The sequence below is a fragment of the Pezoporus flaviventris genome, unplaced genomic scaffold (genome assembly GCF_033815535.1).
Source record: "Pezoporus flaviventris isolate CSIRO_AGI_PZ_B2104156 unplaced genomic scaffold, CSIRO_AGI_Pfla_v1 ptg000037l, whole genome shotgun sequence".
Classification (NCBI taxonomy): domain Eukaryota; kingdom Metazoa; phylum Chordata; class Aves; order Psittaciformes; family Psittacidae; genus Pezoporus; species Pezoporus flaviventris.
In genome coordinates this window covers 5,723,963-5,750,527 of record NW_026892585.1, presented here as the reverse complement: position 1 = coordinate 5,750,527, position 26,565 = coordinate 5,723,963, and the positions used below count along the sequence as shown (strand labels likewise).

The 26,565-nt window shown below is 39.2% G+C and overlaps 1 long non-coding RNA gene across 1 annotated transcript; it reads right to left on the bottom strand.

The window, feature by feature from the left end:
- Window positions 1-24,794, bottom strand: LOC133275189 (uncharacterized). Its single transcript, XR_009745426.1, has 2 exons — window positions 24,710-24,794; window positions 1-1,077 (listed from the first exon to the last, which is right to left on the bottom strand). It is a non-coding gene; the product is annotated as an uncharacterized LOC133275189 (long non-coding RNA).
- Between the last annotated feature and the right edge of the window lie 1,771 nt (window positions 24,795-26,565).

Genomic DNA, 26,565 nt, shown 5'->3' with positions numbered 1-26,565 from the left:
TTCTGTCTTTGACCCCATGTCTGCGTTATTCATTTAGAATATAAATGCAGGGAATAAGTAACTGTTCAGTGGGCAAAAAAAGAAAGTCTTTAAAATCGACAAGGTTAGTATAGATCACTGCTTTTGTTGTTTTAAGGCATTTTGTAATAGAACAGCCTGCTCACACTTCCAATGCTATTTATTTCACAGAGCGTATATTTAGAGCATATTTCTGTTGCTGTTGCACAATAGTAGCAGCTCCAAGCTCTACTTTGCTATACACTTTGTTGCTTCTCTGTTGCAAGAAACTGTCCACATGGCAATGCCAACTCTCTCAAATCACATGGAGAATATACCATAAAGAGTCATCAAGGGAAGATCTTGGAACTGAAAGAAGAAATGCACCAATGATAAATGATAAAATGGTGAAACTGAAGAAAGATTTATTTGACACAAAGTGAAAAGAAATCTTTTCTTGGATGAGCTTAAAAACAACTTCAAATTCACATCTAGCTCTTCCTTTTGCTACATATATTTATACTACATACAAGCAAGTAGACTAAAGATCTAAGAATGGATGGCTACACGCAGATAGGGAAGGTGATTTTTCTATTCCAAAACTGTTTCTTAAGAAAGAGAATGATCTTGCTGGTTCTTTTCCCAGTGCTTTTGAAATACCTTTGTCTAAGTCTTGTCTTCACCATTGTGATGTTGAAATTATGCTGCTGGCTATGAACTTTCCATTTTTTAATTTATTTTTCTGGAAGGAGTAATACAAACTATATTTTATAGACAGTTTTCAAGTTCTACCATCACCCAAAATACTTATGCACAGATAAAATGTCAGGCTAGTTTATTATTATTTCTGTTATTATGAAGCCTGAAAGAATGAAAATCCATCGATCTTGATGTAGTACACAACAGTTTATATTGTGAAGGAAAAGTGAAATATATTGGTATTTTAGAGATGTGGATCAGTGATGGAGATTCTCAGAGGGTGGTTCCACTTTGGTCCCTTGCCATTCCTGCTTTTCTTCTTGAGCAGAGAAAGAAGTTTTCATGTTGTGCCATGTTACATTATCAGTGGGGAGAGATAATCTGCAAAACCAAACCAAAACAAAAAGAACAAATGTGGAAGGGTGAATAGAGATCTTAATTTACAAAAACCACCAAGGAAATCTGTCACCAGGAATTAAGGAGTTAGATGTAGATTTCCATTATTTCATTACAGTCTTTTAAACTTTAAATACAGTTTTCCTTTTGACAACTTCAACCATAAAACAAGCACTATTTCTGTGCAAAGGGTTAGCTAAAATAAGAATTATATCTACTGGAGAAAATGCATTGTTTTGCTGAGCTTAATCTGAAATAAATCTTCATGCTATTTGTTGATGTTCTGCATGGAGACCACACTTAAAAGGAAGTTAATCTGTAAAGAAGACCAACTGTAACCACATCAGAGTGAAGTGGGTTTTTTTTGTTGTACTTTATTATTTTTCCATAGGGGACCACAACAGAAAACATGACTGGAAGGAACCACAAAATTGAAGAAAGACACAGCTGACATTCTCACAGTCTTGGCTCTGCAGCTAGTGCAAAAGAAGGGAGACAGAATGCTCAGCTTCCCTGTAATATGCATTTCCATTAACAAAAAATTAAGTTGCAAATGAAAGCTGCTAAGGCTTTCTCCCAGCAAAGCTTTTGTATTATTTCAAACTGTATGAGGCAAAACCCATTCTCTCTGGAAAGTACTGGGATTTCTCTTGACAAATGGGTTTTGGATCCAAGATGAAGTTTCAGGGTTAAAAATAAGAAAGACAGGCAGAAGGCATTGAAAATGCTAGGATAGCAAGTGAATGCTGAAAAGCCTTGGGGTCTCATCACATGCTCATGTGGGATAGTGAAGAAAGCAGACTTGCATCCAGCAGTCTCACATCCCTGAGGCTTAGCTTGCCCACTGTCCTCAGGTGGAAACTTTCTCTCTTGCATGCTGAATATGTAGCTGTCCAAAGTGAAACAACTAAAAGTAAATGGTAAAGATTTATCCAGACACAATCAATACCCTACACTTGTGCTGAATATGGAAAAAAGAAGAAGTTTCAAGTCTCTGTTCCCAGTCAGTGTTTGGTGCTTTTCCCTTTCTAACTTCAAGGTGAATTTTATAGACTAGATCAAGGTACCCCAAAATTATGAAAAAGAGAATGGAGATCATTAAGGATTATAATAAAACGTACATATAATCCTGAAGGGTTATAATAAAGTAATTTTTATAGTTCAAAGTTTTTAGGTCTGGTTACTTCAAAGGCATGTCTTATATACCTCCCTACAAATCTCCCATCTGAAGCATAACATCTTTAAGTGAACACTTGAGACTATCTTTTACCATGCTGATACCCATCAAGATGTCAGCTTTCACAGAAAACCAACAGAAAACGCTGTTTTAAATAAAAACACATTCAGACTGATAGCTTAGAATTATCAAAGAGAAAAATCTGCAAGAAAGAGAAGAGAAACAGGAACTGGCTTAACCATGATATCAAAGGCTTTTAAAAAATAATTGCAAACAGATTTGCTATCTATTTTTGTTTTCTTACAAGAGAAGAACAGAGGGACTGGCAACCAAATTCCAAACAAAAGATATATAAATAAAATAGCTTCCTCCCTACAAAAAGAATATTTCAATTATGAATGGTGAATTTTGTAAAAGAAAGATTTTGCTTTGGTTTTCAACAACGTTCTATGTTTCTCTGTTCAAAGTTGTTGGAAATTCACTAAGTACTTCCAATAGCAGAAACGAGAACAGGCTCGATTTATAGAATCCCAGACTGGTTTGGGAAAGGACCTTAAAATCATCCAGTTCCAACCCCCTGCTACAGACAGGGACACCTTCCACTAGACCAGGTTGCTCCAAGCCCTGTCCAGCCTGGCCTTGAACACTGCCAGGGATGGGGCAGCCACAGCTTCGCTGGCCACCCTGTGCCAGTGCCTCAGCACCATCACAGAGAAGAACTTCTTCCTTAGATCTAACCTGAACTTCCCGTTTCAGTTTGAACCCATCACTCCTTGTCCTATCACTACAGTCCCTGATGAAGAGTCCCTCTCCAGCATCCTTGTAGCCCCCTTCAGACACTGGAAGCTGCTCTGAGGTCTCCACTCAGCTTCTTTTCTCCAGGCTCAACAGCCCCAACTTTCTCAGCCTATCTTCATACGGGAGGTGCTCCAGCCCCTGATCGTCCTCCTGGCCTCCTCTAGACTTGCCCCAACAGCTCCATGTCCTTCTTAAGTCATCTAAAATAAACAGGTCACAGCTGACCCTTTTAAACTTTGAGTGAATTATTCTTTACATTTGCACTAAGAACATACTCCTCTGCAAACTATTTACACCTTTTATTGTGGTGTGACTGATAGACTTGTCAGTAGATGCATTCTAGTGTCATCACTCATCACCAAGTGCTGTAAAGGGCAAGTTTTAGCTTTCTTGGATTAGATCTCTTTTTTTAACCTGCTTTTCTCCACCCTCTATCAAGGAGCTAAAGTGATATTTGCTTGCTATTTATTTGTTTAAAGTATGGATAATAAGTCTCATATCACTTTCAGGACTGAGATAATCTCAAAGAAGAAAGACCTCATAGGGAATTAACTGCCTAAATATTTTACAAATCTTGGTCTAAGTCTAAGGGGCCAAATACATTTCTCCCTCCCATCTGAACGTGAAGTGTCATCATTGTGGTCGTAACAGGGAACAGAAAATAGATCCTGGTTTTCCACATTTCATCATGTCAGGCATGATCTTCTGTCCCTGGTGACATCTCCTGGAGCAGCCGCAAGTGCTAGTGAAAAAGCTTTTCGTAGAACCATCATTCATAGAGCTGTTCTGCCTCTTAGGCATTTAGTGTGAAGCATTAGATGTTGAAGCTTGCACTTTACTGGAAGTTGGCTGATGTCAGTGGACACAAATGTTACTCAGCACTGAGGTTACTCTTGGTATTGTCATTTTGTTCTTCGCAAAATTTGAATTCAAAATACTGAGAAAGACAAAAATCAAATTACATCCACTGAGGTTTTGTTTCCTCTAATCATGAATACGACAATTACTGATCTGTAGATACACACGCACAGTGGATATTTAATTCGAAAATTCCTTAGACTAGCAAGGATTAGTAGTAAAACATCAACAAAAGGTATTTTGAGTCACTTTACCAAGAGCTGTCCAGCATCACAGTACTAACTGTGTACTACATGGAAAGGGCTATCAGCTTTGTTCTGTCCTTGAGCCAGACTGTTCAGCCTAACCTCAATATCTATAGATTTAGATCAACATTTAGAATTTCACAAAAAAAAAATCTCTTTTTCTTACACCCATTCAGGCTGAAAATAAAAGGATCACTAGAAGACCACTACTTGGTTCTTTTTCAGTACTCAATAAAATACAGAAATACGGGACTACAGAAATCTTCCTTGTGCAAAAATATTTCTGAAAGTTCCTCTTCAGTGTCCCATCGTTAGTCTTCTAATCCAACTTTAACTTTAAAATGTATTGACCCAAATGCTAATTTAGGTCATGCTTTTCATTAAGCCATATAAACAGACTTTTTTTAATAATACCCCTAACAAACATAAGTCAGTCTAACATTCAGTGCTATTTTGCACTCATTGGTAAATGAGAGTAGATAAATTGAGTCAAAATATTGATGGGCACTTAATAGGAGTCCTGGAACAAGCATGGAGGGTGATAAAATGAATACAGTCACTGTCTGCAGAAGTAAGTCAGGAGTTCTCAAACTTTCTAAGCTTCCTCACAGGTTTGCCTGCATGACTCAAAGACAAAAGATTTGTGGTGCCTGCAACTGCCAACACTGTGTGATGTTGTTATGTGTGGTGTTTGAAACATTTTCTTTGCTGAGGAACACCGACTATCCTTTTAATGAGATGACAAGCATTAAAGTGCCTCCAAGTAGAGAAATGAGTTAAGAGTAATAGGAAATCACTGACACTGAATTAAACATCTTAAAGTATGATCTGAAAATGGAAGAGCAAAGGTCTTCTTTCTGTCCCTTCTGATTGTTAGACATTTTCCATCTTGAATTCCTTCCAGTGTAGCAAACAGCTTTGATTGAAGCATGCTGGAGTTGTAAAAATACCATAAATATTGTGTATGCAACATACAACAGCTTCCAAATTAGACTGAATGGAAAAATGCATTATTCTGGGGGGGAAGAGAGGGGGTAGGGAAGCCCACCACTAAGTCTGACAAAACCAAGAAGAAACATAGACAATTACTAGCTTTTAACAGGCAAAATCTCCACTATGAGTACATCTGGCATAGTTCCTGAAGGACATTACTGAAGAATGCATGCCTTGGTAGTGAAGCTGTCTTGAAGCTAATGAAGAAAGATCAGCATCTACTCTGCATGAAAATCAGTCAGCTTACTCAGTTGGCTACTGTGATGTGAGCTTGCCACAAAGAAAACTTTTAAATGGGAGATTATGGAATGGGAACCTGTAAGAGACAGGGAGAGACTACCTGACAAAGTTCCAAAAAGTCTGTACAATCATATAGCATAAGGCTGGCTGTTAACCAGCCTTTCTAAAGTAACAATTTTCTTGCTTTTCAGTGTAATCACTATAAAAGAAAAAAACAACAGAACAAACCACTAGACATTTCCTGGTAAAGTATTTATTACTGCTGGTGGTATTACTTCTGCCCAACTTTCCATCGCTTGCTTTTAATTCTCCTGTTCTGTTACATGCTGATACATGCTAAGAATTGACATCATACCTCCCAACAACTCCTTCCAGTAGTTAATATGGAAAATAGACTTCTCTACACCTTTAATGGAAGCAAATTGCACTTTTAAATTGATGCTACACTGTGCTGCCTGGCAGGCTAGCATCCACTGTGGTGTGACATCCACCGGTGGGGTAAGGCTGGGAGCAGCAGGAAATAAAATAATCCATTATAACAAGAAGCTGTGTATCTTAGGCACCTACAGTAGCAATAATTTAAGATGTCTACTGCATCAGGTAGATTTTTATCACAATAATTTCTGGTTGTACACTTTACCGAGAAGTAAAGCATTAGGGACTTGGGAGGGAAGGGGAGAAGCTGTGAACACATTATTTCTGTGCTATCCAAATTACTTCATTGTTGGGTTTGTGATTTTATTTAAGCAAGGAAGGGGGAAATATTCAATAAGCTTTTTCTGATGAAGCATATTCCAAGACTCAACAAGATTTATATTTAATTCAAAAGTCTGGAGTAACAGGTTGATGCCTCATGCCTCTTCCTCTCCTGGTGTTCTGTTTTTGCAAGCTGTGTTTCCCTGCTAGGCTGCATGAAAAAAATACCTAAAACATCTGTATGAAGTTACAGCTACTGAGCAAGAGACCTGAACAAAACCACTGTAAAACAACAGAGCAAAATTCTGAGAAGATGGAGCATAGAAAGGGAATTGTTGCTAGGTGAACAACACTACTGCAGTCCTACAAGCACTCATTTCACATGGGCCATTCCACATTATCTCAAAGATTGCTAAGGTATCAGCAAAGAGGAACAGCTAAGTTGTTTTCAATGACTTCTCAGAAAAACTAAAATACATTGTTTCTTCCTTGGTTTCTCTTTTATGTCCCCTCAAATATATTCCTTAGCCAAACTAATTTAATTGGGAGATGCTTTTTTTGGGCTCAGCACTAGGCTAAGATTTATTCCTTCTTTTATGCCATTGGAATGGTTTTGTTGACCTCAGTGAATAAACTGTCTTCATGATTGAAACTGCTAACATGAGTGAGCTAACATAAGATTAATGAATGGATACATCCACAGTCATCAGACTAGCAAGACCTTACACCTTATAGGATGCTCATTTCAGAAGATGAGAATGGTTCTGGCTATGCAAGAAACTCTAATTTGAGGATGGTTCAGCCTTCAAGCTAATGCTAATAAAATGTTTCCTAGGCTAGTTGTGTTGTCACTCTGCTCTTTCTCTGCCAAGCCTGTATTTATTGCCCTACAATGAATTCCCTCTCTGGTATTTCTGAGGACGTACTTTGAGCTCCTTCACCCATTAAGAACTTTTCCAGTTGTCCTACATTTTTACTAAGGTGCTGGTATAAACTCATCTTTGAAAACAATTTATTATTCCCTTACTTCACAAGAAGAAATAGGCATAGCACAGCCACAGAGAGACTGAAGAAATACTGGAAACAGCTATCAAAAGAAATAACCCCAAAGACCTACCACTATCTTAGAGATGTTACAATCAACCCAGATCACTCTCTCTTCTATAGCAGGAACTAGTGTCCTATCTAGGCAACAAGAGACCCTGTCTGCCAGGCAACCGTTAAGGATTACAAAACTCACCCGGGTCTGATTAAGGGTGTGTCTGCATGATTGGGACACAAGAAGAGAAAACAAAACAAACCTTCAAACCTCCTCTGGGAAGACTGCCAGGAGAGGGAATTCAGTGTATGGCATATTTCCAAGGGAGAAGACTGAAGAACCCTAATTCTAAAAGAGGATGGGAGCAGGGATGGAAGGCACTGATGAATATGAACAGTTTAGACTGCACAAGAAGGGGAATGTTGGGTTTTACATTTTCTCAATGCTTAAAAAAAGAAGACATTAGAAAGGTGCCATGTCTTTTAAATTTGCCTAAGTAAGTCATTTATTCTGCCCGTAGAAGTAAGAGCTGATGTTAAACCTAGCTGAGAGCTAATGAATCAGCAAACACAAATTTGATACCATCTTAAGATATCTTTTTCTTTCTTATAAAAAGAACCACAAGTAAGCTTGTTCAGAAAACACTAGCCTTAGCCACACTAGTACGTCAGTTGTCTTGTATTAGTATTGCTGTTGAGTCAGTTCTGTAGTTCTTGGAAAAACAGAGTGAAAAGACAATCTATGTTTATGAAGACAAACTTGCCTACAGCTGTACTGCAAGTTTTGCCTAACAGTAAGGCAATAATTCATTTTCTATTCTCTATGCTTTTAAGTTCCTGAAATTTGTTGGGGTTTGTTTTCATTTTCATTTTGCCTCTGGTCGGTTATTTTACAGTTTTGCATTCATTTTCTTTAAATTATTAGGTTAAAAAAAAAATTGGAGCTGTTGTCAGTTGTCATTCCCTGGTTTATTCCAGTCATATTCATGTCAGTTCATACGTTAGGAAAATATTCTACTCGGAAGAGCAACTTTCACATGTCTTTGGAAGACACGTCAATTTAACGGTTGATATATTATTTCCTTTGCATTTCATATTGCTGAGTGAACTTAATACATCTAGAACCTACTAAATCGACCAATAATTACTATGGTGAAAGAATAAGAGCCAGGGCTTTAGAAAACATGGGTCTGCTTTGTAAGCAAATGGTCTAAGTATGAAAAAAACCCATGTGACATCTTTTACTTTTTATGATGGGGGAAAGAGGGAGGGAAAGCTAATTAGCCTAATTGTCTTGACCAAGAACTAGATTCAAGTGTTGCCAAGGTGAGTCTCCCAAGGCTTTATTAAATATACAGGGAAGAACAGAGCGTTCCTAGAATAAGATTTGTTACAGCCAGAATACTGAGTACTCAGTATAAAATGTGGAAGTACCATACAGAACTTATGTCCTAATTTGCTTCTCTCTCAGGTTTATGTTAAATCCTCCCTGTAGCTCTTCAGTTGCTTAAAACTATGAGCTAGCCATCTACATCCAGTCTTCCAAAGGAGTGGCAGAGTGTAACTGAAGATATCCAGTTCGCTCTCACTCACACACTCATGCATTCACTCAGTCTCTCTCTTTTCTCCGATTACCACAAAATACAAATTGCATAAACAACCTTGGAAACAGGGACCAGAATCTATTTCCCACATATAAAGACCAAAATCTATTTCTCAGGATATAAAGGAGGCTTGTAAGAAAGGGAAAGACTCATACCAAAGCTTGTAGTGACAGAACACAGCAAGCCAGTTTTAAACTGAGAGTAGTTTTAGATTGGACATAAAGAAATCTTTTATTATAAGTGTGCTGAGGCGCTGGCACAGGGTGCCCAGGAAGCTGTGGCTGCCCCATCCCTGACAGTGCTCAAGGCCAGGCTGGACAGGGCTTGGAGCAACCTGCTCTAGTGGAAGGCATCCCTGCCCATGGCAGGGAATTGGAACTGGATGAGCTTTAAGGTCTTTTCCAACCCAAACCGTTCTATGGTTCTATACCAGCTGAATGACCTAAGTATGGGTCTCCAAGATGTCATCTTGGACCTAACAACTCTTAGTAGACTAAGAAAATGTAAACTCTTATCTTTATGGTATTACTGTCAAAGGAGTGGAAAATTTAACTGCTGCTTGGGACAGGTGTTCTGGAACAGAATTGCCTTCTTTTCCCTATATGTTTACTCTAATCAAACATACATTGTAAAAAACACATGCAGCACCTACCTCCTGCAACTGTGGTTTTAAATCGCAGTAAATAACGCTATCGTATTTTGTGCTGATCCCAAAGTTAATATGACTTAAGAGACTGAGAGTACAGTTGACAGACCTTTACTGAATCTAGGTGGAAAATTCTGTCTTCTCTGAGGTCTTAAACACAATGTGTGTGCTGAGTACCGCCCAGGTGGCAGTCCTGCATACATCCAGACATAGGACTGTAGGCCAACCAAGCACTTCAACAGGAAAAGCTTACGTGTCTATGCACCTCAAAGTGCCTGAGTTCAGCAGGTGGTTTAAATAGAACATAAAACAACTAACATTAAATTATGCCTCAGATCCACATTATGGACAAATTCCTTTACAGACTTGAACCCTGAGAGTCAAACTCTTCTTGCCCAGTTACTATTTTATTTCCATGTCTGAGGTTCATGGATCATGGAACACCTCCTTTTCCTTCTGAGCAGATTGTTCATTTCATTCTGTGTGTTTCTCTTATTTCCTGATTGCACACCTCCTCTCCTCTCTCTAGGAAAAACTAAAAGCTACTGATTTCCTAAGTAGCTCATCTGAAAATCCTGTTAAGCAAAATTCTAACCTCTGAACTGGTTATGAAATGCCAAGAACTCTTCACAAAAATTGTATTAACTAACATCTCATCAGCTGTCAACGTTTTAAACTTACTGATCAAAACTGTGTCCTGACTGGTGGAATAGAAAAGAAACAGGAAAACCCATACATTTACAGAAACTATTTTGAAGGTCTGTTACTTTATCATATATTATGCTGAGTTTACAGCAGAAATACAATACTAATAAGGTGTGCAAACAGCATAAGCAGTGTAGATTTAACTTTTCATCATCTTGAAGACCAAAACTTTAATTAAAGCAGAATGCAATTAACAGATTAACACTGTATTCAACAAAAAGTATGCTAACATACCTTAAGTCTGTCCCTCTTACTTAGATCATCTTGTCAACTAGATCCTTCCTTCTCCCCACCCTTAATTCCTCCCCTAAACATCCCATAGTAAGTCTTGTGCAATCCAGCAATGTTCTTCCCCTTCATCCCATAATGTGCCCCACACCTCTAGGCAGTGAACCCCCTAGCCCAGGAGGTGCTTCTGCACTGACTCATCGTGATGGGTGTCACACCTGGACCTGGGACAGCCCTGGGAGGGCCTGCACAAGGTGTCAGTTCCTTCCTCTGAGTTTGAGATTGGGTTTCTACCTGCTTTTGTGGCCCTGTGCTCATCTGGGTGTGTGGTGATGGTCCTTTTATGGGCTGATGGCTCCTGTAATGGGCCTGGCAGCAGCAGGGGCAGGGTATTATTTAGGCGTCCCCCCACGCTTGACACTGTCTGTGCTCCTTTTAGGGTGTGCAGACGAGCTTCTGTCACTTAATAGGACATTTGCCTTTTATGATGAGATTCTGCATCTGGACTCATAACCAAAGATAAGTCTGACCTTTAGTTTTGTTGATTCCACAGTTTCCAAGTTAATTGCTTTGAGAATAATGAAGTAAGTCGTTTTACTACCCTCAGTGACTGAAATTCATCCCAATCAAAACCAAGTCTACCAGGGACTCAGAAACCATCCAGTACCACCCTGGAAAAGAATTAGTCACTTCTTAATTTACACATATGAACTGCATTATCATTTTATTCATGCATTTCTCTCCCAGTTCTTTCTGTTATGGAATTATTTCCAGATGTCACAGCCATCAGCATTTGGTTTGAAATACTACCTGCAGAAACGTGTGACTTGCAAGCAATAATATTTTATCAGTCTCTCATCACCACTAACCCCGTTCCATTCATTTCTCTCAAACATTCATGTTAATTTTTCTCCTCTCTCAGAGAACATTGTGACAAGCTAAGCTTTGTTGTGATTTTTTGCCCTTGCCAGAACTCCAGCTTCCACTACGGGGATCCTCCAGCCTTACCCTGCTTCTTCCTTTGGCACAGCCAACTGCAGTTGACTACACATTATGTCAACAGAGTCTAGGAGTCATTTATCCTGCCCCAAATCATATTCAAGTGTTTCATTTTTTACCAGGTAGCAAAGAAAGCAATCTTCTTTTCAGTCAGCACACAACCAGGAACAATGTAGTTATTTGAAATGAAAATCCCTAGTCCTGGAAACCATAGTTTTCCATTACAAACAAAATCAGCCTCTATTTACAGCTATTGCAGCCCACCTGTTTAGAAGAACTCTGGCAGAGAAATTTAAATGCCACTTTCTCTTCATGATCCTCCTTACCACATGCCAGCCCAGGCATTCTGCAAGTCATTCTTCCCTGCTTTCTTATTTTTTGATGGCTACAGCCTAGAGAGAAACACACAATTTATATTGGGGGAAATCATGATGGGAATTATGCTATGGGTAGGAAGAGAGGAAACAGTTGTCAGATTAGGGGAGAAAAAAAGGCTGTCAGAGTAAATATTGCCCTATTTTTCTTTTGAAGTGGAAAAGCAGGAGTTTTAATCTCCCTGCCCTATACATATAACTTGTTTCAGCAATTACCTGAAATTCAGGCCTTTTAAAATAAAATCTCTTATAAACTGTGATACCCAAGAGCAAATTTAAAAAAAATATACTTCAATCTATGTCCATACTTCAGTTCTTGAAGTACTGTGTTCAGACCATATGAGGCATGGCTGTACATGTCCATTCATACAAAAATTCAACACTAGCAACCTCTACTGGGTTTCCTGGGCGATACAGTTTTCATGTGTAAGCTTGCTAAGGCTAAACATAAGCCAGGCTCAATACAGGATGGCAAGGCAGCAAGTCCTTACATTATTTCCACCTTACATACTTGCATCTGCAATTAATAATAGCTTAATTCTTCCTGTGTGTATATGCATGAGTAGGCAAGACTAGCTTCATTTGTTGTATAGACAGGAGGCTGCTGAAAAACAAAAATGCTTGCACAGTAGAAGAGAAGATTTTGTTTCCCCTCCTGAGCCTAAAACTATATTAAATGAACTAACCATTTGTCAGTGTGTAAATCTCAAACCTTCTTTAACCTTTGTTGTTCAGTTGTTGTTATTGTTTCTACCATTGCCCCTAGCCAGTGTTTTAAAAGTTGGTTAATAGGAACCTCTCTTCAGAAAGCCTGTTGAAACAACATGAACAATTAAGTCTTTTTCATGCATTGCAAATCAAACATTGCAAGCACTGCTGGCCCTCACCATGTGTACGGTAACAATGCCATTTAACAAAGCCGAGAGCTTAGGTAAAGCAGAATGACAGCACCAGACAGAAAACAGCAAGGGATAAGTAAGAGAGATATGTTCCTAAAGGCTGATTAGCCATTAAAACAGCTTGAGAAAATACAGCTAGGAAGACGTGCTGAGCAGTCAGGTTTATGCAGTCAGCTTCTTTTCATGAGCCTTTCCACAGAAGAGAAAAACACAGAAGCTACTGAAGGAGGAGGGGCTGCATTCAGTGTCAGACTAATTAAAAGTCATGAGTGACTGTTGACTAAGGCTTAACCATGGAAGAAGGCACAGGGAATAGACTGAGGCATTGCCTTCAGCAATTAGAAACTGTGGCTTTGGAGGAGCAGGTTCAGTTTAGTTTCATTTCAGGAGGAAAGAGCTATGGAAACATTCTGTGAAGCTTATATATATATGTTTAACAGTTCTCTATCCTCCATTCAGTAAGGGCCAAGAAGATACTTTAAAGGTGCTTTTGCTTTGTAGAAACTGGCAGAAAACAGAGATCTGGGAATTCTTTTGTAAAAAGAAAAGAAGCTATAAGGAGTCTGTAGCAATTTAAACCCAGAAAATGCCACTGCTTTCAAATAGCTCTAGATGGTTTATAGCTTAAGCTGCTTTTATCTTTGCTTGCTTCTCTCCTTCCACTGTGGCCTATACCCTTAATGTGATCTGTAGCAGGAGCTTGAAAAGTTTGAATGAAAGCTGCAAACCCCTAAACTCTGCTATCATGCATGCATCCTATTTAAGGTCATGATCAAATTTATTTTAAAATACATGGGTATTTTATAGTCAATTTTGTCATTTGCTACTCCAGACAAAGGCCCTGAAACCCTTAAAGTTGAAGTTTATACATACCTGCAAGAAGTTGTGAAAAATGAAAACCACAGGCCAAGGCAGATAAAATGATGCTGGAATGAACAATGAAAAAGACACTACAAAGGACAGAGTTGAGAAACAAGCTATTTAGCCCTCTGCAGCAAATCACAGTGGTGCATCAAAAATTGGACCAAATTATCCTAAACTGAAAGGAAGAGCCTTCTGAAAATGCTAAATTAAATTTCATCTCAGGAGTGAGAACTTTAGTTTTAAATCTCTAATAAGGAATTAAACTTACAGTTTCAATTATGTATTAAATTTCTTGATTAGTCAGCCATTAAGGGAATGGTTCCAATCATAAGAAACCAGAAAAAACCTAATAGAGACCCAAGGCACTGATAAGCTGCAGTTTACTCTCAGCATGTTGCTGCACATTGCAGTACATGCCATTATCTTGGTAACAAATCCACGTGCCTACCTGTGGTCATCTTCCTGCTAGTCTTAGATTAGTTAGTTTTGGTGTTTTCACATCTCAGATTAATGTGTCATGTCCACATGCCTGCAGACTCAGCCATCAGATGTATTTCAGTCTCAGTCCTGCAGAGCTGTAATCAGGGTAACTTTAGTGGTGGCTGCACCAAGGGACATGACAGCATCTGTGTTCACTGCCATGCAGCTCTGGCTTTGGTCTCCCCTTTCGCTTCTGAAATGATGAATTGCCTAAGCCACCATGAGCTTCAGTGCAGATATAGAAAAAAGAAATCTAAATTTTGGTGTATTTGAGTCAGTGAAAATAATAAACTTCCTGGATATATCACTCATAAGGAAACAGAGAAGCTTTTTCATGGTTTGATTTCTTCAGCTTTCAAAACATCTTGTTTTAATCAAGCAAACTGCTCTAACCAGGTTTAATTAATACTCTTATGTATGAGACAGGAATTCATATTACTTCTTCATCCTTTAAAAAACATCTGTGATATGAGCAGCAGAGGTACCAAGCAAAGATAAAAAGAGCTTTGTAGTATGAATCCAAGGTAACAAATTGTTGAAGAGCTGATACATGTAATCCTCAAATGGGAACAAAGAAAAAATCTTGGAAGAGGAGCATATAGTAGGAGTTAATCTTGTGAAATTCAAAACTGTTAGAGGTGGTTGATCTGTAATTAGTCTGTCATTATTGGGAAACTGAACATGAAATGAATTATTGCTGTGATTTAGAATAAAACTTACTGCACTTCAATTCAGTGCTGAATTTATTCCAGGAAGAAGTGCATATAAAGCAACTGCCATCTAAAGATCCACAGAAGGGGGTCAACACGTGCAGACAAGAAAACTGGGAAGACACTAAATGCTTTAAGATTTATGGGATGGTGTATATCATAGAGAGGTTATAGCTATCACTACAAGATACATCAGCTTTATTGATTTTGAAACGTGGCAGGGAAAACAGACTTTTTAGATTAAAATTCTACAAAATAAAACGTAACAAGAGGGGACAAGGGTGATGGATTTAAACCTCAACAGGGGAAGTTCAGGTTAGGCATAAGGAAGAAGTTCTTTGCTGTGAGGGTGGTGAGGCGCTGGCACAGGTTACCCAGAGAAGTTGTAAATGCTCCATCCCTGGCAGTGTTCAGGGCCAGGCTGGAAAGAGCCTTGGGCAACATGGTTTAGTATGAAGTGTCCCTCTGTTAGAGTTAATGTCCTGGCTATGGACAAGTACTCTTTGAAAAGTTTATTGTTAACTAGCTATGAAGTTAACATGTACATAATAGAATTTCTAAATCAGAATAAATGCATGTATATATGTGGGTGTATATATGGACACCCCCCCCAACCACATGCCCTGGGGTGCACCGGATCCAAATCAAAGTTTCCAGCACTCATTAGTATTCCTAACTGTCATATTAAATTCCTGCATGAAGAGTTAGAAATGGGAGAACAGTCTGAAGATGAGACTGAGCTTCTTGTTCCCGTATAGTCTTCCTCTCTAGCTATACTTTTCTGTTACTCTCTTATCCTCTCCACATTCAGTGTTGAGCATTCTAAGACCAGAATGGGTAGCCCTGTGCACAGTTCTCACTTTTAGCCCAGTTGGCTGCCAAAGAACCACTACATCTGACTGAAGAAATGACTAAGAGCACTGTCTCAGCCAAGGCCAGAGCATTCCCTCCAGTACAGAGGAAATTTTGGGAGGATTTATCCAAACTATTCCATTAAGGCTCCAAGGATGGGCAAAGTGAGATGTTTTCAAAGTCTATTGCTCAGCCATTGCTAAGTGATTTCCAAGAGATAGATGAAATATCTAAAGACTTACATCTAAACAAATTCACCCTCTAGGTAATTTAATGCAGACATAGTATGTTCTTACACTGTGGTTTTAAACCTGTAGATAGCTTGAGTTAAGGCATTGAATAAAAATAATTTGCAGTGCCCTAGGGCATTACTGCAGCTGAAAGGAAGAAGATTTCCCAGGGAATGGAATTTTGTACTAAACAGTGGAAAAAATCATTTCATTGAGATGCCCTGGCAAGGCCTCAAAGCAATCCTGAATCTGTACCTGGATGTTCTTACCAACTTTGCTGCAAACAGTTGGCTTCAGCCTGAAGTGCTGTAAATCCTTTACCCTTACTACCACTAAAAAAGACTACCATTTCCTAGAGCTGGTCTCCATACAGTCCTAGTTATAAAAACATAACATTTGTATCTATCTAAAGCACAGAAAAGCATCCTGATACAGCTTTTCTATTACAGAAGAAGGTTAACCTTGATGTTTGATTCAGATGGGTGGATGACTGTTTGGTTGGGGCTTTTTTGGTAAAACTATCATTTTAATTCAAGAGACAATTTTTGAAAAAGGAAATATAAAAGCAAAACAGGGAATATCAAATCATTACTTCACAAGCTGGATTTCCTTTATGAGTGATTCACTGAGCAGCCAAAGCCAATATGGCAAAAAGCCATGAGTTCTTCTGGGAAAAAGTATAACTACAAGCCATAACTGGTTTATGAAATTTGCACTGTAACAAAATAGGCATTTTCCCAGCCATTTTCTCATTTATTTAATGAGAAGCATCTAGATAGCACCAAGGATGATGATAATGATGATAGAATAACATTTGTTTAGAGCGACAATAAAACTTTGGACCAAAGTTGATATTAAGAAAAGCAGGTTTCAGAGACAGATGATTCAAATTGTGAGGATTAGGAAACCTCAGAGACATGGTTTTTAAAGGTTTTCTTCGATTCTGCTGTTTCTAAAGTAACACTGCACCTAGTAAAAAGAAGTCTACAAAGAACAACATAGGAAAATCTTCATCAAGTTGGCCATTTGATAGGCGGCTATACAAAGGCCACTATTCAGAGCTCCTGTCTGTGGAACTTCCTTAGCTAAAAGGGTTCTTTCTGAGGTAAAATATTATGAACAATATTTTTGTGTCTGTTACTAAAATTTTTGAAATCACTCAGTTCAGAAAGCACATGAAACTGTACAGAATATGCTGAGCACCTGCCACTGACTTAACAGTTACCATTAGTTCCTCTAGCTGCCCAAAACTTCCTCAGAGGTTTTCCAAAGAGGATCCAGCATCAATTGCAACCTCCTTCCACTCCTACCCAGCTATGGTCAAAATTGCACATAGACCTCAGTAGACTACTCTCTGCTGCTCTCTGCCTTATACGCTTCCTGAGACCCAAGGGTTAGCTTTGCACCATAATCTCCAGTCCTTTTTCTCTCTTTCAGTACTTGAATTAAAATAGACAACTTTTATAGTACTTGCCTACTAAACAGACGTTTGGTTTATATCACAGGATACTGCTGACAAAGGATGAGCGTATGTCTTGGTACTGAAGAACTACAATCTAGTAGACATGCTAAGAGACAAATACTTCCTATATAAAAACTCAAAATTGAATCACATACGTACATATATATACATGATCACATACACGCAAATTCATTGCTAATGCACAAAAAAACCTTGGCTGCTCATTTATGCTGTCAGTTCTCTACAAAGATACTCTATTAAAATGCTTCCATTCATGCAGCTCTTGCATTACACCTTTATCTCTACTAGCACCGATTATTACAGCTGCTAAACAGATGTCAAAACATTAGTACTGCTTAAGCCAAGAGAATTCTTACTTTTTAAGACCACTGATTACTATCTGTACTAACTGCTACCTCCAGCTCAAAGGAAAGGTTTGAAAAAATACAGTTAGGTACAAAAACTGTCTAAGAGTGTGAACCAAAGGCCAGGCGACATTCTGGAAAGGTGAGTGCCTGTGCAGTATGAATGTGTTTACAGAAGTTAAATTCTCATTTTTTGGCCTGTCCTTCATGTCATGCAAATGCTGTGGTTTGCATTTATCTGTGTAGAGTGCTTGCTGTGATTTATAAGAATTTCACTATTTAGGACAAGCTAAATAAGATGCAAAATCCATTTGATTCTGTCTGACTTGTTCTGATCAATATTTGGATGCAGAAGTTCTCAAGCAATGACTATGTCACACGTGTTGAGGTCTCATGGATCCGGAATGAACTGTACTGAAAGACTAGTTGTAAAGCATGAATGTGGTGGACTTAGTTGTGATAAAATAAGGGTGGTTGCACAAGTAGGTGTATGTGTCCGTGAAAACATGTTTGTGTGAGAGGAAGAAAATCTGGCTGGATTGGTTATATTTCTTTCTGTGCTGACTGTTCACATGGCTGACTCCACACATAGATTAATCCCTTTCATCAGAGTTTTTCTATAGTAAAACATGTTGTACCAGTAAATACAAGAGTCCTATCATCCACAAAGGCTTTTGACTTCTCTAACTTCTAAATTTATTTTATGGGGGCATATAACTCTTTTAACACTTTTAAAGAAAATATTTGAAAGAAGCTCTTGGGAAAAATAAATAGCTATAATGTGCTTATCACATGGTTCAAGACTAAAGAGTCAGACAGAAAAAAGAGGGGAACTAATAATATTGTACCCCCTGTAGTGCTTATAGCACATTCGACTTGAGATTCTCTTTCAAAGGCCTACTGTTGGAAATTCAGTCCTATTTTCATTGAAGTCCTTGACTAATCTTTAATTGACTTCAGATGCAAACAAGGCTGAGCCTACAGTAAAAACATTAATTGAAGAGGAAATCAAGTGATATGAAAAATCTGTTTCCACGGAGCATCTCCCACCAAAGAAGGCCTTTCCTCTTAGCGGATACAGACGTTGTTTTTAAAAGAGACATATGGTCGTATCAAACAAACATTCTAAATATAGTCTTAAAGGGCAAAAGAAACAGGAATGTATGACCATTACGTACTTGCGATATTTTGTTTTGTTGTAGTCTTTTCCTCTTTGTGGAGGAGATTCTAAGAAAAAGAGCAATGTTTCCTGTAATTTCTTTGCAAGTGGTATGTGCTGTCTTCAGTTGCGCATAACTCTGCCATCTGCAGCTGCAGTGCTAAGGAAAAGGCAAGTTACCCAGGCAAACACACACAGCCTTGGAAGCAACATCTCCTTAGAACAGCTGCTTTATAAACAACCAAGCTAACTTCAGAAATGTAGTTGCTCACTTTCAGAAAAGATACACCTCATCATAGTGCAGCCTTTGCTGTTTCATAAAGACTTCAGTGCTGCATGCCATAGTACTGCTAGCCCTGTGTATTCTGTAAATCATCAGCCTCCTGACATGAGCTTTGCTCTTCTCCATTCCTGTAAAGGAGGCCTCATGTGACTTACACATTTATAATTGGTGGAAATGTAAATAGTCTGGAAGGGTTTAATTACACACTAGCCTCAGTCATGTCATCTGGATATGAATTTTCTCTTTACTCAAAGAACGGGATAAAGTGGATCCAAGGCTTTGGTTTTGGCTTGTGCTGAAGTTAATGACAGCATTCAGATCAAGGGCATGTTTCCTCACAGCTCAGGTGCGATAACATTCAGGAGTTTGGTTTATTTAGGAACTGCAAAGTAGGACGGACCAGAACGTAAGAGCTACAGCCTGTCAAGTCCCAGTTCCTAACCCAAGTCTGCCCTAGCAAACAATTTACAAATTATCACAGATTACATTTGAGAGAGCCTACGAGCGGCAAAGCAAGCTTGATGCTTCCCTGTTCCAGGTGGGCTGTGTAGCAGCCAGGCCACTATGGGAAACTCCAGAGTTTTGGACTGAAACATGCTGCTACTTTATTTGCATCAAGTCTGGCCATGGGTGTAAGTAAGGACGACCACCACACCGAGACTCTCTGAGCAGACTGACATAGCAGTGAGGTCTGAATGTGTGTAAGTATGAGGTAGACACAGTGTTGGTCAGTGGTCAGCAACATTTCTAGCCCAGTCTTGCGTGCCTGAGGAGCTCTGAGGTAAGCACCAGTTGTATGAACATCAGAACAAACAAACGCTGACTTTCAGTAAAGCTGGGGAATGACTTTTTAACAGCACTGTACTGTGACACACCCCTCATTAGACATCAAAGCAGCCATGTGGGGAAGAAACGTCGCAAAGTCCCACCCGCATGAAAAGCTGTTCCATGTGAATTCTCCCATGTCTAATAAGGGGAGAGCTTCTAATGGAGCCTTTCCTTCAGAAGAGGAATTGCCTCCTACTTTCACAAACATCCTGAATTTGTTCGTGCAGGGAGGAGAGTGCAGGAAGAAAAGACTAGGAAAGAATAGATCCTGTAAACTTTGTTTCCAAAGGAAGACAAACAAAAACCTGAGGCCCTAATGGACGTGAGACTCCTCCAGAGTTAGGTGGTACCAGAGCAGGCCAATGCCATGAAACTTCGCTCTAGATACAGTTTCAAGTACAGAAGAAACTTTCCTCAGAATTTCAGCAGTGAAGAATGAGGTTGCAGCTAATAAAAGTGATGCTGCTACAGCATCTGATTCCTAACAGATCTGAGGATCCCTTGATTATTACTAAAAATTAGTAATTTTGTTGTATTATAAACAGAAATACAACAAAAATCACCATAGAAAAGTAGAGCTGTCAAGAAGCTTCCATTTAAACTCCCTGAAGCAAAACACACTGGAACCCACTAGGTGCTGCCAAAAACCTCATTACAAAAAAGAACAAAATGGACACTGGATTTTATCTCCGTGTTTTTGACAAGAATGACACAAATTATTTCCGTTTTCTCTAGAATCTCTATAATAAAATGACATGCTGCTTGTGTTCAAAGCAGTTCCACAACACTGACTTCATGTACATAGCTACGTTCTCATTGTATACCCACCAGTTAGGCGATTATAAGGCCTGGGATCGTCTTCCCAGCAGAGTCAATAGAAATTTTCCTAACCCTCAAAATAAAAGCAGTACCATTTGATCTCCCCCTTTGCAAGTGATACAGCAGAGGCTCCATGTATCTATTCAGCGTTACTACCTAACAAACTGCAGCTCTTATCTGAAAAAGATTAGTTACAGTAGCAAATTTAACACACATACAATTTCCTCAGATGATAATTCTTTGCAGATACCCAGTTGTGTCAGATTTGATACATGTGCCACTCCTTTCAAGTACAAAACCTAAACCATTGACCAAATTAATTCATTTTTATCCCAAATGACTATGTGAATTCCCTCAGACCAAATCCCAACTGTGACCTAGACAAAGGCATTCTTAAAATACTAAACAGCATCACATACACTCTTCTAAACCAAGATTACTTTATTACATTTATAGGTTAATGTGCTATCTGCTCATGTAGATGAATTAATAAAAGAAACCTTGTTCTCTTAAAAAATAAACCCTTTCTTTGGCTTGCTCTTTCAGTCAGGATTCTCTCGTCATTTTGCACCTGTGGTATATTGTATCTTTCACTTGCTAGGAAATTGTTACTGTTATATCAATACACTGGGACTAAGAAGACCTATATTCCAACACAGATCTGTCATAGGCTTCCTATGTGATGCTGAGCTTTAAGCTAACATTTCTTAAAATTGTATCTATTGCCTATCTTGGATGTCAACCACTAGAGCCCAACATAGTCCAAATACGTTGTAGCTACCACTGCACAGCAGAACATCGTAGTTCAATCAATGAGCAGAATGGCTGGGATCTTCTTTCAACAGTTTGTCTTCTTTGATACAATTGGTTTTCACCAGATCTGAGAGAAGCAACAAACTGAATGAGAGACAGACTCACTTGGGCTCTAATGAAAAGATGATTATTAAAAAGTCTAAGCTGGACATAGTTGATCCCACGCTGAGGCTCGGGAAATCTCCATCTTAGCTCACATGTTGTATTTTAGTATTGTTATACTGTGATATATTTTATAACTCTCTAATTCAGTAAACTATATCAGAGAAGTAAAGAGGCTAAGCAATAAACTGTAGTCTTGACCACAAATTGCAACCCTGAGCCCCCAGTTTTAATTTGATTTCCTTGTACTCTTTCCCTTTCTCCATTGCACAAGTGAAGCTGTCTTTTGCTGCGGAACTGCACGAAACAAAAACCTAATGAGAGCATGTAGAGCTGCTTAGTTTGGCCTCTGCTAATAATGGAAAGCACAAGCTGCTTGATTCTATCCACAGGCATAGGTATACCACTTCCATCCATCTGGTAAAGCATTTGATAGGATCTGCATGTCTGCAATAAATTGGCTCTAGGGACAGCAGTTGATCAGATAGTTGCTCCGTGGGAAATAAACAGGGCTCCCATGACACAGTAGAAACGTCAAGAGGCTATTTTACAGTATCTGAATGTGGGGGAAGAAACCAAACAAAACATTTCTTCCTGCATGCACAGCACAAAAGTTTGGTGAAAATTGAAACAGTCTATTCCCCCACAACTTTCACAATCATCTCATGAAATTTCACAATTCAGTAACAGTAAACTGTCTGTTCTGCCTACAAATTACAATCAAATACTGTCCCATGTACCCAGCTGAATATACTGTCTTGAACTGAACAGACCCACACTTCCCATTCAGCACTATTTAACATGTGAAGGTATATCCATGCCATCTGATCACAGTGACAAAAAATCAGTTTCTCGCATCCCAAACCATAATCCTAGACCTGAAGTAAAACCACTCTGGACAACTAAATAAAGCCAAAAGTAGCTCTGTAATTCAAATTTACAAAGCAGAATAAAGCAACTTTTTACTTGTAAACTTAAGTTGTATGTTGATCTAAGCAGCTCTCTACTGCCAGCCAACGACACTCACAGCTAGTGTCATTAAATGTCTTCCTGCCTGACAAAGGAAAGCCCTAATTCTCTTAATACTTTGTTCTTGAATCCTGTGTTCAGCTCTGGGCCCCTCACTACAAGAGAGACATTGAGGTGCTGGAGGGGGGCCAGAGAAGGGCAACTGAGCTGGTGCAGGGCCTGGAGCACAAGTGTGATGGGGAATGGCTGAGGGACCTGGGGGGTTCAGTCTGGAGAAGAGAAGGCTCAGGGAGGACCTGATCGCTCCCTACAACTGCCTGACAGGAGGTTGTAGTGAGGTGGGGTCGGTCTCTGCTCCCAAGGAACAAGGGACAGGACAAGAGGAAACGGCCTCAAGCTGCACTAGGGGAGGTTTAGATGGAGCTGAGGAACAATTCCTTCCCCAGAGGGTGCTCAGGCATTGGAACAGGCTGCCCAGGGCAGGGCTGGACTCACCGTCCCTGGAGGTATTTAAAAGACCTGTATATGAGACACCTAGGGACATGGTTTAGTGACTTGGCAGTGTTACATTAATGGTTGGACTTGATGATCTTAAAGGTCTTTTCCAACCTAAATGATACTATGATTTTATAAACCAGTGTAATTCCAACTAGGCACCTCAGGACCTTGTGGCTGTGTCTAGCAGTTCAAAAACCGAGTGGTGCCATAGTTCTATGAATAGTTTTGGACCAAAGAGCCTCGATGCTCTTTAAAGGACCATAAACTCATCCATGGCATATTTTTATTTCCTGGTATCAATTTCCCAAGACAGTAAAAATGATAAAAACCCAAGCAAACACCACCTCTTTGTGAGACTTAAACCATAAGAGATGAAGTCTTATAAAAGAAATGGCTGTAGAGATCAGTGTAACACTTAAGCAGTTAGTTCATATGCAGACAGTCTGCTCTAGAAATTCTATTTATGGGACCAGTCCTGGCTTCACTGAGTTGTCTGAAGTAGTTTTACCTCAGACCAAGGATGATAGATTGGGATGTGAAAAATGAAGTTTCTAAGAGAGGTTCGCTTCCTGGCTTACTTCATCAACTATTATGAGTAAACATAAACAAGGGCTGGGATGTTTCAACTTCCAAAGCGCAGCCAAGCCAAGAACTGTATTACCTATTCAACACAGTTGAACAAACAAAATAATTTTCATCTCCCTGCAATAGAAAAAATGTATTCAGTTGTTCCCAAAAGACAAGATACTCATGTTAGTCTCATTCCTGTTTGATACAGTATCACTAGGTCATCATGCTCACCTCACTTTTCTCTCTCAGCATTATCTACTCTTATCCCTTACTTTTTTTACAGAACAGTTCATGAAGCAGTTAAACTCTGTCCTATTGCTTTTCACAATACAACACTGGATTAAAATGGCATACAGGCAAGGCATGGATAGCAACTGCTGTCCTTGCCCATGCTGATTCACTGTGCTGGTCACTACATTGCCACAGATGAAAAGCCCTTCCCATGCAGTGACTGTATGGGAGACCCTAAGAAAGAGATTGAGAATAGGTGTTGCACCATACATCTCTATAGCAACACTCTGTGGCAGGATGCAAAGACACCCTTGATGCCTATGGTGTGAAGAGAAATGAAGCTATCACAGGTTCTACAAAAGCTGAACAGAGCATAACAAGTAATTTGTTTATGGTACTTTTCTTCTTTCTCTGTGGGTTTTGCAGCTTAACCTCTATGCAGACCTCAAAGTAGCTCTTAGAGCAGTTGTTTAGTGCCAGTAAGTTCTCCACAATTTGTCAGAAATATTTCACTCTTCCTGTCTTGAAACACTGTCATTTGAATATGCCAAGCAAGAAGTAAACTTGTCTGAACACACTTCACAAGCCCCTCATACTGTCTGTTGTTAACTAAGGACCAGGCTCTAAGGATTTAGTGGGTAATATTTACTGATTAGTATTTAAGACAACAAGAACAAAAATAATTTGTGAACTATTCATTCTGAATAACCATGATCCACCGGCCCTATGAGAACAGCTCCCTTCCATGCCTCCCTTGATTCCCAAATCTGTAATTCCCAACACTGTACTTGCATGTCAGCAGGTAACCTAAGCTTTCAAACTATTTGGGTTATTTTTATCTAATACATATCAAAATGTTAAGTTGAATTCCTCCATGATTACCATGTTAGGAATACGTTGCAACCATTTACTGTTCTGTCAAGGAACAGCCAAGCAGCACCGGGACTGAACAATAGAGTGTCCTACTGCAGATCTCAGAGTCCTTGAGTCCCTGTGCCTTTACTGGTGGTGCAGGCTATTTCCAGGGGTCATTCCAGACTCTTCAAGGAACATTTCTTTGGGATGTGTGGTGGCCTGGTGGTCTGTTCTGTGGATCACTCCAATGAATTTATGTTTCACTAACATTGAACTACATAGGAGAAATCAAGTCACTTATTTTGTTTTAAAATTATCTACATTCAGAATATAAGACACAGCTTTTTCATTTACAGTTTCAGAAAGAAAAAGAAAAACCCTCAAATGAAATCAGTTTCATTAAGTCTTGTGTTGAAAGCAAACAATAGGTTCTGCCTTAGAGAAAACACCCATAAAGCAGGGTGTATTCTTTATGCCTATCAGATGGCATTAGAACTGTGTCATATAAAGAGATGTCAAAACAGAATACATAACAGTGTAGATGCATTTGAAATCTACACCCAAATCTCTCTTCAGTTAGTAATCTGAACGTAAGGCTCAGCTGGAAATGGTGCTGCCACTGCCCCTCTCAAAACTGCTCAAAGGTGGATAAAGAAAAGATTCATTCCTCTCTTTCCAAGACAGCAGCAGCAGCTGAGGAATGGCTTCAGGCCACTCAACCTCACTTGCATCCCAGTTAACAGCTGTGCAAACCACAGAAACTCTACTTCCCAGAGGTTTATGACTTTTTTTTTTCTCTTTTGATGTGTTGTTTATATAAACTCAAATGACTTCTGCTTTGAACCAATCTCTGTACTCGAGAATCTTCTGCTCATTGTACCTATATGTTTTGAACAATGAATGAACAATACACTTTGTACAAATTTCATCTCCAAAGAAATAAAAAGGATTATCCCTAAGAAACTATTTTTAGAAATAATATAGTTGATTGTTTTGTAATTCGGAATGCATTAGAATTTGCCAGAAACAACCATGCTCAGTGCTGATGTGCATGGCTTAGAAGCACAAGACTACTCCCTGCAAAACCAGACTGGTTTCTTGAACCAAAGTCCTAAAGACAGGCAATTTTAGAAATAACTACAGCCAATCACTACACATTTGACTTAGAAACAACCTTAGGCATGATGGTATTACTTTCTGAGATCTGAATACTTAGCAAATAATGAAGAAACAATAAAGTCTCTTCAGGTTTCGCATACATCACCAGAGTTTATACTGTATTTTTTGAGTTAGAAAGGCATAAACCAGTGAACTAATAAAGACTTACCTGCTGAAAGAATTCACATGCTTTAGCAATGTTTTCTGCATACGCTCACAAAATGAACTGAAACAGCACTCTTCCAATTTAATCTTCAGCGCATTAATCAGGAACAAGAACCATGTTTTCATGCATGCTTATGCAGCATCTAGCACAGTTAACTACAGTTCAGTCCAAGTTACTAATACGCAGACAGACCTCTAAGTAAGAGTGAGTGCAGTTCCAACTTCCACAGTCAAGGATCTTGCATTTGAACATCCTCAGAGATAAAAATGAGTACACCTTTCAAACCCATTTGAACTGGCTGGCTGTTACTGCACTCTGTTCTGAATACCACAGTAAGTTCTTAGTTCAGGGTCTGGTCCAAAAAACCTACTGACCCTCTGCTTTTACCTCTGAAGTAATACTTATGCTAAAGCTCTCTCTGCTATTTGGCAGCCCAAAACAGAAACCCGCCATTGGATGCTATTCCTCTTTGGAGACCAGGCTGCTCCAGGCCACTAGCTCAGGATGTCAGGGAGGTAGTTGCTTTGCAACTCTGTCTGTGGAGCCTTGTTCACAGTTG